General features: G+C 41.3%; 1 non-coding gene across 1 annotated transcript; it reads left to right on the top strand.

Moving 5' to 3' along the window:
* The first annotated feature begins 3139 nt into the window (after nt 1–3139).
* On the top strand, nt 3140–3258 carry LOC145408712 (5S ribosomal RNA). Its single transcript, XR_013898966.1, has one exon. It is a non-coding gene; the product is annotated as a 5S ribosomal RNA (ribosomal RNA).
* The last annotated feature ends 10356 nt before the right edge of the window (nt 3259–13614 follow it).

Below are 13614 nucleotides of genomic sequence, written 5' to 3' on the forward strand. Positions count from 1 at the left end.
AAAGGTCTTCCATTCGTTGTGTTTGCTGCAAGAGAATCTCCAAATGAATCACTGGGCTTCTCACCTTTTGAACTACTGTTTGGGCATGAAGTAAGAGGACCCCTTAAGTTACTCAAGGAATGCTGGCTGTCGGAGGAAGATGACGTCAACCTGCTGGAGTATGTGATGAAGTTCAAAGAACGGCTGTCCACTGCTTTATAGCTGGCGAGAGAGAATTTAGGAGCTGCTCAGGAGAAAATGAAGACTTGGTATGAGAAGAAGTCCAGGTTACGCCACTTTCAGCCAGGAGATCAGGTTTTGATTCTGCTACCAGTGCATGGGCAACCTCTTCAAGCCAAGTTTAGTGGTCCTTATTTCGTGGAGAAGAAACTCAGTGATGTCAACTATGTCATCGCCACACCAGATCGTAGAAAGAACAAGCAACTATGTCACATCAACATGCTAAAGTTGTATCACAGGCGGGACGAAAATAACCCAGTCTGCACTGTAGCTGTTCCACCCGAGTCTGCAAGTGAAGCTCTCCCATGCAGTATGAGCCTGAGTGATAGTTTGGGGAAGAATCCTGATATCATGAATGATCTCCAGACTAAGCTTTCTCATCTACCTCCCGAGGAAAGGCAAGAGTTTTCGGCATTACTGCAGGAGTACCCGCAAGTGTTCCGTGCTACTCCAGGATGAACCACTGTGTTGATGCATGATGTCGATGTGGGAGACGCAAAGCCAATTAAACTGCCTCCTTACCGTGTGAACCCAGTGAAAGTTCCTCTCATCGAGAAGGAGCTTGGCTACCTGTTGGACCACAAGATGATTGAGCCCTGTCAGAGCGAGTGGAGTTCTCCTGTCACTCTAGTCCCTAAGCCAGGTGGGTCACAGAGGCTTTGCATCGACTACAGACGTGTTAATCAGATAACTAAAACAGACACTTACCCTCTCCCTCGTGTGGAAGATTGCATAGACAAGATCGGAAAGGCTAGGTACATAAGTAAGTTTGATTTGTTAAAGGGATACTGGCAAGTACCTATGACTGAACGTGCTAGGGAGATCTCATGTTTTGTAACACTAGGAAAGGCTTTTGCATGTTCTGTAATGCCGTATGGTATGAAGAATGCACCAGCCACATTTCAGAAGCTCATGAATGTTGTAACAGAGGGTTTGGCAGGGTGTGTTGTTTATATTGATGATGTATTAATCTTCAGTGACAACTGGAAAGATCACCTATGCCATGTCAGTAAATTTCTTGACCGCTTAGTTCATGCTAATCTTGTAGCTAATTTATCAAAGTGTGAGTTTGGTCAAGCTAAAGTTCAGTACCTTGGGTATGTAATTGGTGATGGACATGTTGCACCACCAGGAGCTAAGGTTCAGGTTATAAGTGATCTTCCCAGACCTAAAAGTAGGAAAGAGCTACAAAGATTTTTGGGAATGGTAGGTTATTACAGGAGATTTGTTCTTAACTTTTCTATTCTTGTATCACCACTTACAGACCTACTGAAAAAGGGAGTTAAATTTGTCTGGACCGATAACTGTGAATCCTCTTTCAACAAACTTAAAGCTATCCTACGAGTATTAAGTCAGCCAGTGCTCGCTACTCCAAATTTTGCTAAGCCTTTTAAGATGGCTGTTGATGCAAGTGATACAGGAGCTGGGGCTGTTTTGCTGCAAGAGGATGATCAGGGTATTGAACATCCTGTATCTTATTACAGTAAGAAGTTCACTCCACCTCAAAAGAACTACTCAACTATTGAGAAAGAGCTTTTGGCCTTGATTTTGGGTTTACAGCATTTTTCATTTTATTTGTGTTCTGGTTTTGACCCCATAGTCATTTATACCGATCATAACCCACTGAAATTCCTTAGTAAGTTTAAAGATAAAAATCAGAGATTGACAAGATGGAGTCTACTTCTTCAGGAGTATTCATTAGACATACATGTCAAGGGGCAAGAAAATGTTATTGCAGATTGCTTATCTAGACTTTAGACAGATTGTTTTAGAGTAATAAGAAATTTCCTTTGTAAATTTCTTTTTCTTTGTGGGGAGGTGTTACATAGCCTATGATTTCATCATCCTTTGTGTAATTTTAACGCACAGTATGCTGCATGTTTGATCACGAGCGTGTTCTGCCTCAGTCCCCCCCTTCTACCGTTATAGTAGAGTAAGTCGTCCTTTCTGTTGTCCAGAGCGGGATTGTCAACTCTATGTCCCCATGGCTTCATTTGCGCGTCCTTCTTACAAGTTGTATCAAGCTCTGCTGGCCCCTATATAATGAGCTCAGTCTCTGCATCATTGCCACTTAGATCTGCTCCTCATTTTGTTCACATCTCTGTCCTCCCCTGCACCGTTATTATTGAGTGCTCAGGAAGTCTCCAACCATCCAGCAGCTGTGTAATTTGAGTATAAGTGTTGTTGCATTTTTCTTGCACTGTATAGCATCAGTTTAATTTATAGGCCTAGTGAAGTTTTTGTAATTCATGTAAGGTTCTTTATGTCAGTCATTTTTGATAATAGTTTGTATCTGTAATTATTTATCTTGCATTCACTGAGTATTATCTGGTAACTCATTTTATCAGGGCTGACTTAGATAAATTTACTCTTGCTAATTTCGTGTTAATAGAGGCTATTGCAGTTAACCATATATTTAACCTGTTTTTTTGCCATTACATTATCCTTATGAGTCCTGAATGTTTTGTCGTTAGTTTGAGCATTAAACTTTAACTTGTAATTTTACCTAACTCTTTTGTTTTGAACCTGGAACTTTACGGGATAGTAGTGATCTCACTTAAAGTGTACACTATCTATCTCTGTTCCGTAACAATATACACACACTTAGGAGGAATAGCCGAGACTGGACGACACACTCAACAAATTATTCATCCACACACACACACACACACACACATTTACTCGTATCCTAGCCTCTGAGGGTAGAAGGGACTGCTCCTCATCGCATCACACTGCACGAGGATCCACTGCGCAGTGCAATCCAGCGACATCCACACAAGACCCGACAGCAGAAGTTGTATACCCCTGTCACTTCATTATGGATCCATCCCCTTCCCAGCACCTGACCCGATCTATCTATCTATCTATATATATATATATATATATATATATATATATATATATATATATAATCTCATCAGCCAACGGCCATACCACGTTGAGTACACCGCTTCCCGTCCGATCAGCGAAGTTAAGCAATGTTGGGTCTGGTTAGTACTTGGATGGGTGACCGCCTGGGAACACCAGATGCTGTTGGCATCCCTACGTGTCAAGTGGGGTTGGTGGAGGATTAGTGCCCTTCCCTGTAAAACAATTAACTCTAAGCCATTGGCCACCCCGTCTGGGATACATGGCGTCTGGCAATGAATGAATGAATGAATCTCATCAGCCACACTGCAGGACCGGCCTATCCCAATTGAAGCGGAGACGTTACAGCCAATGTATCTCTACCAAGTGGCTTAGGCTGTCTGGTAAAGATTGTATGTAGGGTGAGAAGTGCTTGTAAAGTGTATTGTAATGTTGGAGTGGCTTTGGATGTGTGTGTAATCTGTGAACCAAGTGTAATCGGCCCACGCAATATATATATATATATATATATATATATATATATATATATATATATATATATATATATATATATACACCATCCACTTACTCGATGTAGTGCTGCTCTCGGGTGTCTGCCCTTTCCTCTCCATCCTTCTTTCCTTCCATTCTCTTCTGTCTTTCCTTCATTCTTTCCTTGTCCTTCTGCCTACGAGTGACTTTACACTCCCTCCTCTGTCTTTCCTTCATTCCTTCCACTTCCTTCAGTCCGTGGGTGACTCTACACTGAGCGACAAGCCAATTGGTTTCCTGTGCACCGGGAAACCATTTACTACGCTGGATGGTAACCGTATAACCAAATTTTGGCGCCTGGTGATTTAGTGTGTAATTATTGCGCTCCAATCGGATTGAGCTGGTGAAGGTTTATATCCAAGGGATGGTTGGGGTTGATTGCTCATGTAATGCCACTCAGGAATGAGTGAGGCTGGTCACTCTCATCTTAAAAGGCGAGACCAACTGCCTAGCCCCGGGCTCCTACGCTCCTCATGGGGCAATGTAGGATTGGATGATGGATGGATGGATATACAGTATATATAGGGACCAGACAATTTGCAGTAATAATGTTCTTTTTAGCCACTTTCAGTTTTTGATAAACACTTGTTTTTTTCATAGTTTACACTGGCATTGCCATCAGTTTATGGAGACATTTTATTCAGATCCAGACCGTACATGACGTCTCATGTTTTAGCAGTAGCTGAATTGGTATGGCCTCTGATGATCCATTGTTATCACTGTAAAAGTCAAGTGACACATGTTGCACTCCTTTCTCAAAGTGAAAGTATCTCAGAAGTATTGGGAAACACTCTGTTGCACCGTCTGATGCATCAGTTGCTACTGAAAGGGGCAATCCATGTTCTTTGATGCACTCCTCATTGTTTTGCACACAATACGGTGTTAGAATATTTTCAGACAGAGTTTGGCATTAATTTTTCCACATGTTACACCTTTCACATCAATGAGTCATTGTGCATTTTTTTGTTAACTTTTACTGCATAATCAACACTTCTCTATCACTGGTGATGCTTCACAGCATGATATACTTAACACAGTTCTGGAGCTAATATTTTGTCATCTTTATTTGATCAAGCTGGGGAGAAAAATGATAACATTGATGACGTAACAGCAGCAAGAGTGCTAACTTTTTGTTTATCTGGTGCAGCGTGTCGTTAAACTGCACCTTTCCCCGAACTGCTGATCTCCACACCACAACGACATAGAGTAGGAAAAATACATAGATGTTATCATTTCTTGTTTTAGCAAGAAATTGAAATTCATTGGTCCATTCATGGTTAAATGTAGTCTTTCTTTTCGGCATTTCTTTATGGCCTTGAAAACAGAGCAAAAAAGTTAACTGCCCTCCACTGCGGCCATAGCAAGACTGACCCTTTCGGACGTTTTGACAATGACGTTCGTTCACTGCGGCTCGTCAGCAGTGTTATGACTTTCAGCTCCCACTGTGTTAAGTATATCTATGGAAATTCATGTTTTTTAGACTCCCCAAACGAGGACAAACTAAAGGTCCGGCTCGAGGTGGCACCGGACCAAGGACAGAGTTCTTTAACCCGAGATGTACCGTCAACGTATGGGTACGTTGCAACATTTTGCATTTGCCAGTCCCGATGATGTACTGGTACGTCGTGCAATTGCAAGGGCCCTAATTTGCACAATTTTCATTTTTCACGCGTGATTTTTCATACGTATACACAGGACACCTTCCTCTATTCCTCTACAAAATGCCAAGCAGGGACAATGCCTTACACCGCATAACCTCCCCCTCCCCCCCGCATGCCATTGTCTTGGCAATTCACCTGTTACCAGTGACCTGGCCAATAAAGACATTCAGGGCCAGAGTGATTCCCCAATCGATGACAATGTGGAGGACAAAGTTTACATAGCATTAGAGGAAGAAACAGTCAGAGAGGATGATCAGGTAATGTGGCAAAACAAGGTCAGGTATGGTAATGAGTTAGTGAAACAATGCTTATAATGCCTATGTTACTGTTTAAAAACCAATATACTCTCGTATTACATATAAATTCGTACCAAATAAAAAAACAAATACCATTTATGAGTGGTGTGAAATAGTTACCCTCCCATAGAACTCGTTTTCTTTGGTGCCAGCCTGTTAGAAAACCCAGTCAGGTAAGGAGTTACTGCTACCTGGATCGAGTATTTTAAACCTCAGGTGAACGATTTCTCTATGAAATTTTGATGTTTTTCACCAAAAACAGAGGTTTTAGCCAAAAAAAAAAAAAATTGTAAATACCTCGAGATTGGAGGGTGTCGGAGGTGCGAAATAGCTCAGGATGTGATGGGTTAAACCAGCACTGTCCCTGCCTAAAGCGGACGTCTGGTCACCCTAATATATATATATATATATATATATACAGAGGGGGAAGGGGAATTTTACATTACAGTGTTCGAAAGTCTATCTATCTATCTATGTGCCTAGGCTGCTTCCCCCAAGGAAAGTGAGGTAGCCGAGACAGGATGACACACTCCCAATTTACTCATCCACTCAAACACATTCATTCGCATCTTAGCCCCAGAGGGGAGAAGGGACAGATCCTCACCGCACCACACAGCACGAGGGTCAACTGTGCAGTGTAGTCAGTGACATCCGCAGCAGGGCCCGACAGCAGAGCTGGTTTACCCCTGCCACATCATAATAGACCAATCCCCTTACCTGCATCAGACCTGATTATCTGATCAGACTAAATGCGGGAGAGTATGCCCTCAGGGCTGCGTCATCATTTTCATCATTCACAATTTCTCTCCATTTATTTCTATCACGCACAATCACTCTTCTTTGCTCAACAGACATCCCACTAGCATCCAACACTCTCTTCACACTGTCCATTCATCTTATTCGTGGTCTCCCTCTCAGCCTTACATCAGATCCAGTTATCTTTTTACCAAACGTTCATTATCCATACTCTGCATATGCCCAAACCATCGCAATACCCTCTGCTCAACTCAATCAGCCATCGCCAAAACAACTCCAGTTCTCCTTCGCACTTCATCATTTGTCACTTGATCCATAGGCGTCACTCCACACATACTCCTCAGACACCTCATCTCCATTACATTCAAACTTTTCCTCTCTGTTACACCCATATTTCATGTTTCAGCCCCATATAACGCAGTCGGTACCACAGCACCCTCATACAGCCTTCCCTTTACATCCATTCTAAGCGAACGACATCTAAACACTTTTTCATTCCTCCCAGTACCTTTCCTACTTTATTCATTCTAAACTTCACCTCTGCATCTATTCTTCCATCCACAGCAACATGTGACCCTAAATACTTAAAACACTCTACCTCCTCAAGCAACTCACCATTCAAAAGTATATTCATCCTTCTACCATCTACCGACATTGTACACTTCATCACTTTACTCTTATCCTCATTTACTTTCAATTTCCTTCTTTCACAGACCCTACCAAACTCCTCTACCAACTGTCTCAATCTCTCCTCTGAATCAGCCACCAAAGCAGAATCATCTGCAAACAGCAGCTGCTTCAGATTCCACACTCTACCATCAACATTCACCAGACTCAGACCTCCACCTAATACTCTTGCATTCACCTCCCTTACAACACCATCCATATATATATTAAACAACCAAGGCGACATCACACATCCTGCCGCAGCCCCACTCTCAAGGGAAACCAATCACTCACAGTTTTTCCCACTCTTACACACGCCCAACTATTTAGATAAAAACTTTTCACCCTTATTAGTAACCTACCATTAAGTCCATACAGTCTTAAAACAGTCCACAAAGCCTCTCTATCAATTCTATCACACGCTTTCTTTAAATCCATGAATGCCCAAAACACATCCTTGCCTTTCGCTAAATGTGTTTCACACACTTGTCTCACAGCAAACACCTGACCCATGCGTCCCATCCCTCTCCTAAAACCACACTGCTCATCACCAATCACTCCCTCTGTACCCTCTCTAACTCTCTTAATTAACACTCTACCATACACCTTACCTACAACACTCAAGAGACTTATACACATAAAACTAGTACATTCATACTTATCACCATTGCCTTTATATAACGGAACCACACAAGCACTAGCCCAGTCAACTGGCACCATATCTTGCAGAAAGCACACATTTAACAATCTTACTAACCAGTCAACAATAGTCACTCCACCACCTTTCACACATTTCACAGCACACCCATCCATACCTGCAGCTTTCCCTGTTCTTATCTCCTTTACTGCCTCCTGCACTTCCTTCTTCGTGATCAAAGAATCATTCAACTCTCCCAACACATTTATTCCTTGCACCCTTCCATCCGCCACAATCTCAGCCTCCATTTCCTCCTCTACATTTAACAATCTTTCAAAATACTCTGCCCATCTCTTCCTTACTGCATCCATCTCAATTAACATCCTTTCGTCCTCTGTTTTTACTTGCTCTTCCTTCCCAGACTCTCCCTTTCACACCCTTTTCATCTCCTTCCAAAACATTTTCTTATTCTGTTGGAAGGTCTCAGTCAACAGCCTACCCCACCTCCCATCTGCTGCCACTTTAGCATCACGCACATCCCTTCTCGACCTATTCCTCTTTTCCTTATACCTCTCATATGACACCTTATCTTTCCTCTGCAGCCACACTTCATATGCACGTCTCTTCTCAGCCACAGCCATACCACTCAATTCCTTTTCTTACACACCACCCACACGTCTCACACCACACACCTCTTCCACGTGCCCCACCACAGCACTCATAAACAACTGCCATTCCTCCTCTTCACTGCCGTTTTCCTGATCTTTAACTGCGTTCCACTCATTTTTCAATTTCTCCTGATACTCTCTCATTTTCTCTCTTTTATCCAACTCACTTTCAAAACCTCCCTGCCACACCTAACTCTCCTAGCTCTCACCCATTTCTTACCTACTCTTAATTTTTTCCTCCACCAGGTAGTGGTCAGACATACCTCCACCATCCCCTCTCAGAACTCTAACATCCAACCATCTTCCTATTACATTCCTGGACACAACCACATAGTCCATCAATACTCTATCAACAACCCTTCCACCCTCCTATCTCACCCATGTATACTTATAAATATCTTTTTTCTCAAACAGGATATTTCCAATTACTATTTCTCGCTCAACACACATCCCTATCATTCGTTCCCCATTTTCATTTCTTCCAGGCACACCATGCATACCAACTACACCTTCAACTGCTACATTTCCCACTCTAGCATTAAGATCTCCCATCAATACCACATTCTTATTCGCTCCAAAACTCTGGAGACACTCATTAACATCATTCCAGAAAGACATAGACTTAATATGGAGTCATCGTAGAGAAAATGGTAACTTGAAAAGATTCTGGAAAAAAGCTAGACATCTTTCTAAGCAGGTGATCAAGAGCTATTTCTATAATCCAAGCATGACAAGGCACTCCAACCTATTTCCATAGGACCAGGCATACTATATGTAATTTATATGGTTCGTAAAGAGTACCATGTGGACATGATAAAGGAGTATTACAACAGAATGGGGTTTAAACCTCTAGTGGTTCTGCATGCTTAATGTCCGCTGTGTACATGATTTAGTTCGAGAAAAGTTGTCCACTAACCTGAATTATGTAACTAGAAATTGGTGAGAGAGCCAGGAAATACGGATTATGTCCAAGAAACGTTTCCACTTACTAGAGCATGAGAGAATTGTCTTAACTGCTGTGCCCTGTAAATACCGTGAACAGCTTCATGACACCAGACCCTTAGAAACACGCCATCCTTCAACAGGACCTGAGTACATGCGTCAGTATGGTTCAATGGCGCCATGTCGGAGGTGTTTAGCAGGTGGGTTTTATTGACTCCTGGTAGGAGGAATTTCTTTTTTTTTGGGGGGGGAGGGGGGCAGGGGGAAATGCTATGGGTGTTTGGGCGTGGCGTCTATAAATGGTAATATTAAGACAGCGGCAAGGTCATGCTACACGTTTTCCAAGTTTCCAAGTTAACATTTTTGTGGACTTCTGTGACGTTGTTCCACAGTAACCATATAAACAGGCACTAGAGGATGGAATAGATACTCTCTGGCATCTTCTGTTAACATTTAATAAGTGTATCGTTGTAACCATTAGTGTCCTTTGACATGTTGTTTGAAGCTACAGGTATATTTATCTGGCTGTTTTTTTTTTTATTTATTTATTACATATACTCGTATTTTATTAAAAATCACTTGGATAACTTAATATTGTTCATAAGTCCCTGTCAGCATTTCGTTTATCTTACCTGAACCTAGGCAAATGATAGCACAAGTTCGCCTTCCTTGATTCTGAACCAGATTACGTTCTTTTATAGTACTGATATCAGATCACACAACATCAATATCTCTTTTAACCCTTTGTCGGTCAGGTGGGTCGTTTTGACACCCCATTTTTTTTTTTAACTCATATTTCCTAGCCGGTAATTCGAATGTTTCTGTCTGTTCCAGTACTCTCCTGATTCAGTGAGAGGAGGGAGCATGTGGACTGGCTTAGTCCTGCCTCTGCTGCAGTGAGAAAGAAGGGCACTTCCCCCCCTCCCCTGGGGTGTCCAGTCACCCCATCAAACTAACCATTTAGATCATATTGTGATTTAGATAGTTTATTTTTAATCTTATTTTTGCATACTGTTTAAATTATACTGATTTTAAGAATCACAAAATTTATTTTCCTGTGCGTGTTTACCTGATAAATGAGATTTGAGCCCATTTGCTATTTTTTAACTAATACAATTAATTGTATTTTATTATTATAAATTAATAAACACCACCAACAAGGCATTCAATCTTTTCATTAGTGACTGCAGAGATATGCTGAAGCGGCAGTATGAATATATTTTTCATGTTTGTAACACTACCTACATTTTTGTTCTGGGGTGTTGTAACACCCGACAGGACTAACCACGTTTGAATACTCCACAGGACTAACGAAGGGTTAAGATGTCTAAGATCATTTTCCTTAACGTTTACAAAAATAATGATAAAATAAGTTTTTATTCATTTATTTTTGAGAGACAGACAGACAGACAGACAGAGACAGAGAGACAGAGAGTTCATTTTATTTGGCCTTAAGTAATGGGACATTATTTTGTTCTGATGCACTTGACTGACATCTCATACGATTGTAAGAAAACGTGAACTAAATATCTAAGATCTAAATTCATTGTCGAAAACATGCTCCTGAGTACAAAAACGCCTGCCCAAGGTAACTATATTACTTAAACCCTTGATTCCAAGCGACGTTCTAGAAAGCATTACGCATTACAACGGGGTCCTTGTGGCTTTCAGGAACGCAGTAGCTTGGCCAGCACTGAACAGTAATTGATGCTCTGCATGATTGTCAGGGAGTGACACCTTTCATGCTCAGTCTCTACCGTTCTGTTCATCACTGCTGAAGGATGTCTATTCGTTTTTCGTCTATCACCATACCGAGTTGTCAGGCAAACTCTTATAGGCTACAGGTAATTCGGTTATCACTGAGCCTCTGCTTATACAGTTACATGTATCATTATTGTATGGTTGTTGAACTAGATAATAAGGTTAAGGTATTGATGCTGGTAAGAATATATTCCAGTTGCAGTGCTCTTATGTGGACAGAGTATTAAAGGAAATTAATGCTATGAATGTCTAGCAGTAGGAAACTTGTGGCTCATTCAATCCATAACAACCAGTGCTTGTTCCTTTCACAGAGAGTTAGGCAGTACAACACTTATGGGCGAGGTCGCAATGTGCTTTGTGCCAAGATAAAATCCTGAGATTTTTGTTGATTCCGTTGTTATTGTCACCCACCGGCGACTGTAGTAAAGACTGCATACCTTTAATATTTTTTTCTTTAGTGGATTCTAATGACTTATCAATCCAGTGAAGCAAGATGGTATAATTTTCGGCAACGCACCTTATACCTTTGCCCGAGATTCAGTCTTGTGTGTGTGTGTGTGTGTGTGTGTGTGTGTGTGTGTGTGTGTGTGTGTGATTAAACTCCTCCTAGGCTTCGATGGATTCCAATGACACTTCTTAAGTGAATTCGTCCGGTTCTCAGAATGGTCTTCCACTACATGTAATTTTCCATCCACCATTATAGGGAGGGGGGTCAGCCCCTCAAGCCAATTTCAAATTTCTCAGCAATAACGAAAAAAAAAACAGGGACTTTGATATCATAGCAAATGTCGTAGAATGGACTCTCATCCGTCATATGATATTTGGGGAGCGTGACTCCTTAATGGTTCTTGGTAGGTCAGCCCCCTCCCACAAATAAAAACGAACAGAAATAAGGTGTGTAGATGGATTTGAACGAAATTTCTCAAGTCAGTTCATCTGGCTACTTGATAATGTTTTATGCTAATTTTCCACCATTACTTACGAAGGGGCAACAGACCCCCTCTCGTAATATATATATATATATATATATATATATATATATATATATATATATATATATATATATATATATATATATATATATATGTAATAGTGGAAAGTGAGCAAATGGATTTCGGTGAAGTCAGTAATGCATATCGCAGGAATATGTATGCAGTTTCCATGTTTTCTCCAAATGCATAAGAAAATCAGCACTGATGTTTGGGAAGCATGATACCCACCTGCTCTCTGTTATTCTTAGGTTGGTCAACTCCCTACTAAAAATGGGGAAAAAAAATCAGAAATTCGATCTGAATGAAATTCCCAGGTGATTCATCTGCTTACTCCGAAGGTCTTTCACTATGTACATTTTCCCAAACATCATTTTCAAATCAATTGTTCTTAAGACATTAAAAAAAAGTAATCCATCAGGAGACTTGTTTCTTCATTGTTCATGTATTAATTACTCTACCATGAAGCATGCCTCAGTGGTTGACATTCCTCTTCAACTACATTATCTCTGAAGTTGATTTCCTTCATGAAGGATTTGAATGTGCAGAAGGAATGTTTAATTTTATTATTATTGTTATTATTATTATTATTATTAGTAGTAGTAGTAGTAGTGGTAGTAGTAGTAGTAGCAGTAGTATGAATTTTTATTATTATTATTATTATTATTATTATTATCTATCTATCTATTGCCAGACGCCTCAATCCCGTTTGGGGTGGCCACAAACAAATCGCCTCCAAGTCGCCCTGTCCCCCGCCATTTCACTGCCCTGCTCCCAAATCACACACCCCTCTCTCATATACCTCTCCACCCTATCCCTCCATCTCATCCTCGGCCTCCCCCTCCCTCTTCCTCCCTCCACCTCACTCACATACACTCTCTTCGTCAGTCTTTCACCCTCCATCCTCTCCACATGGCCAAACCACCTCAGTGTGTTCCTAATAACGCTTCCTATCACATCCACATCGACAACACAACGCTCCTTTATATCCTCATTCGTCAGCCTGTCTCTTCATGTGACTCCACAGACTCCTCTTAAATAACTCATTTCCACTGCTCTCACTCTTGACTTGTGTCCTTCCAACATCGTCCAAGCTTCACTTCCATACGTTAGAGTTGGTATCACAATACTGTCATGTAGTAACTTTTTCACTTCCATGCTCACTTCCCTGTTTCTTATCAGTGCTTTCAAAGAACCAGCAACCTTTCTTCCCTGCTGTACCCTTTCAAGCACTTCACCCTCCAAACCTCCATCCTTACTCATCACACTACCCAAGTACTTAAACGTACTCACATTTTCCAATTCCTCACCATCCAACCTCGCTGTACATTCACTGACTTCACCTCTGACAAAGACCATCACTTTACTCTTCCCTACATTCACCTTTAGATTCCGTTTCTTACACACTCTCCCAAACTCATCCACCATGCCTTGCAGCTCCCCTTCGTCTTCACTCAACAACACAGTATCATCTGCAAACAATAGTACAGGGAGTTTCCAAACACTATCCTCTCTCACCAGGGCCACTCCAACATCCACTGCCCTACCTTGTACCTCTTTTATTACCCCATACATGTACAGATTGAACAACCATGGAGACATGACACATCACTGTTTCAA

Source organism: Coenobita brevimanus, chromosome 8 (assembly GCF_032717465.1).
Source record: "Coenobita brevimanus isolate Jiangsu-jjx chromosome 8, ASM3271746v2, whole genome shotgun sequence".
Lineage (NCBI taxonomy): Eukaryota > Metazoa > Arthropoda > Malacostraca > Decapoda > Coenobitidae > Coenobita > Coenobita brevimanus.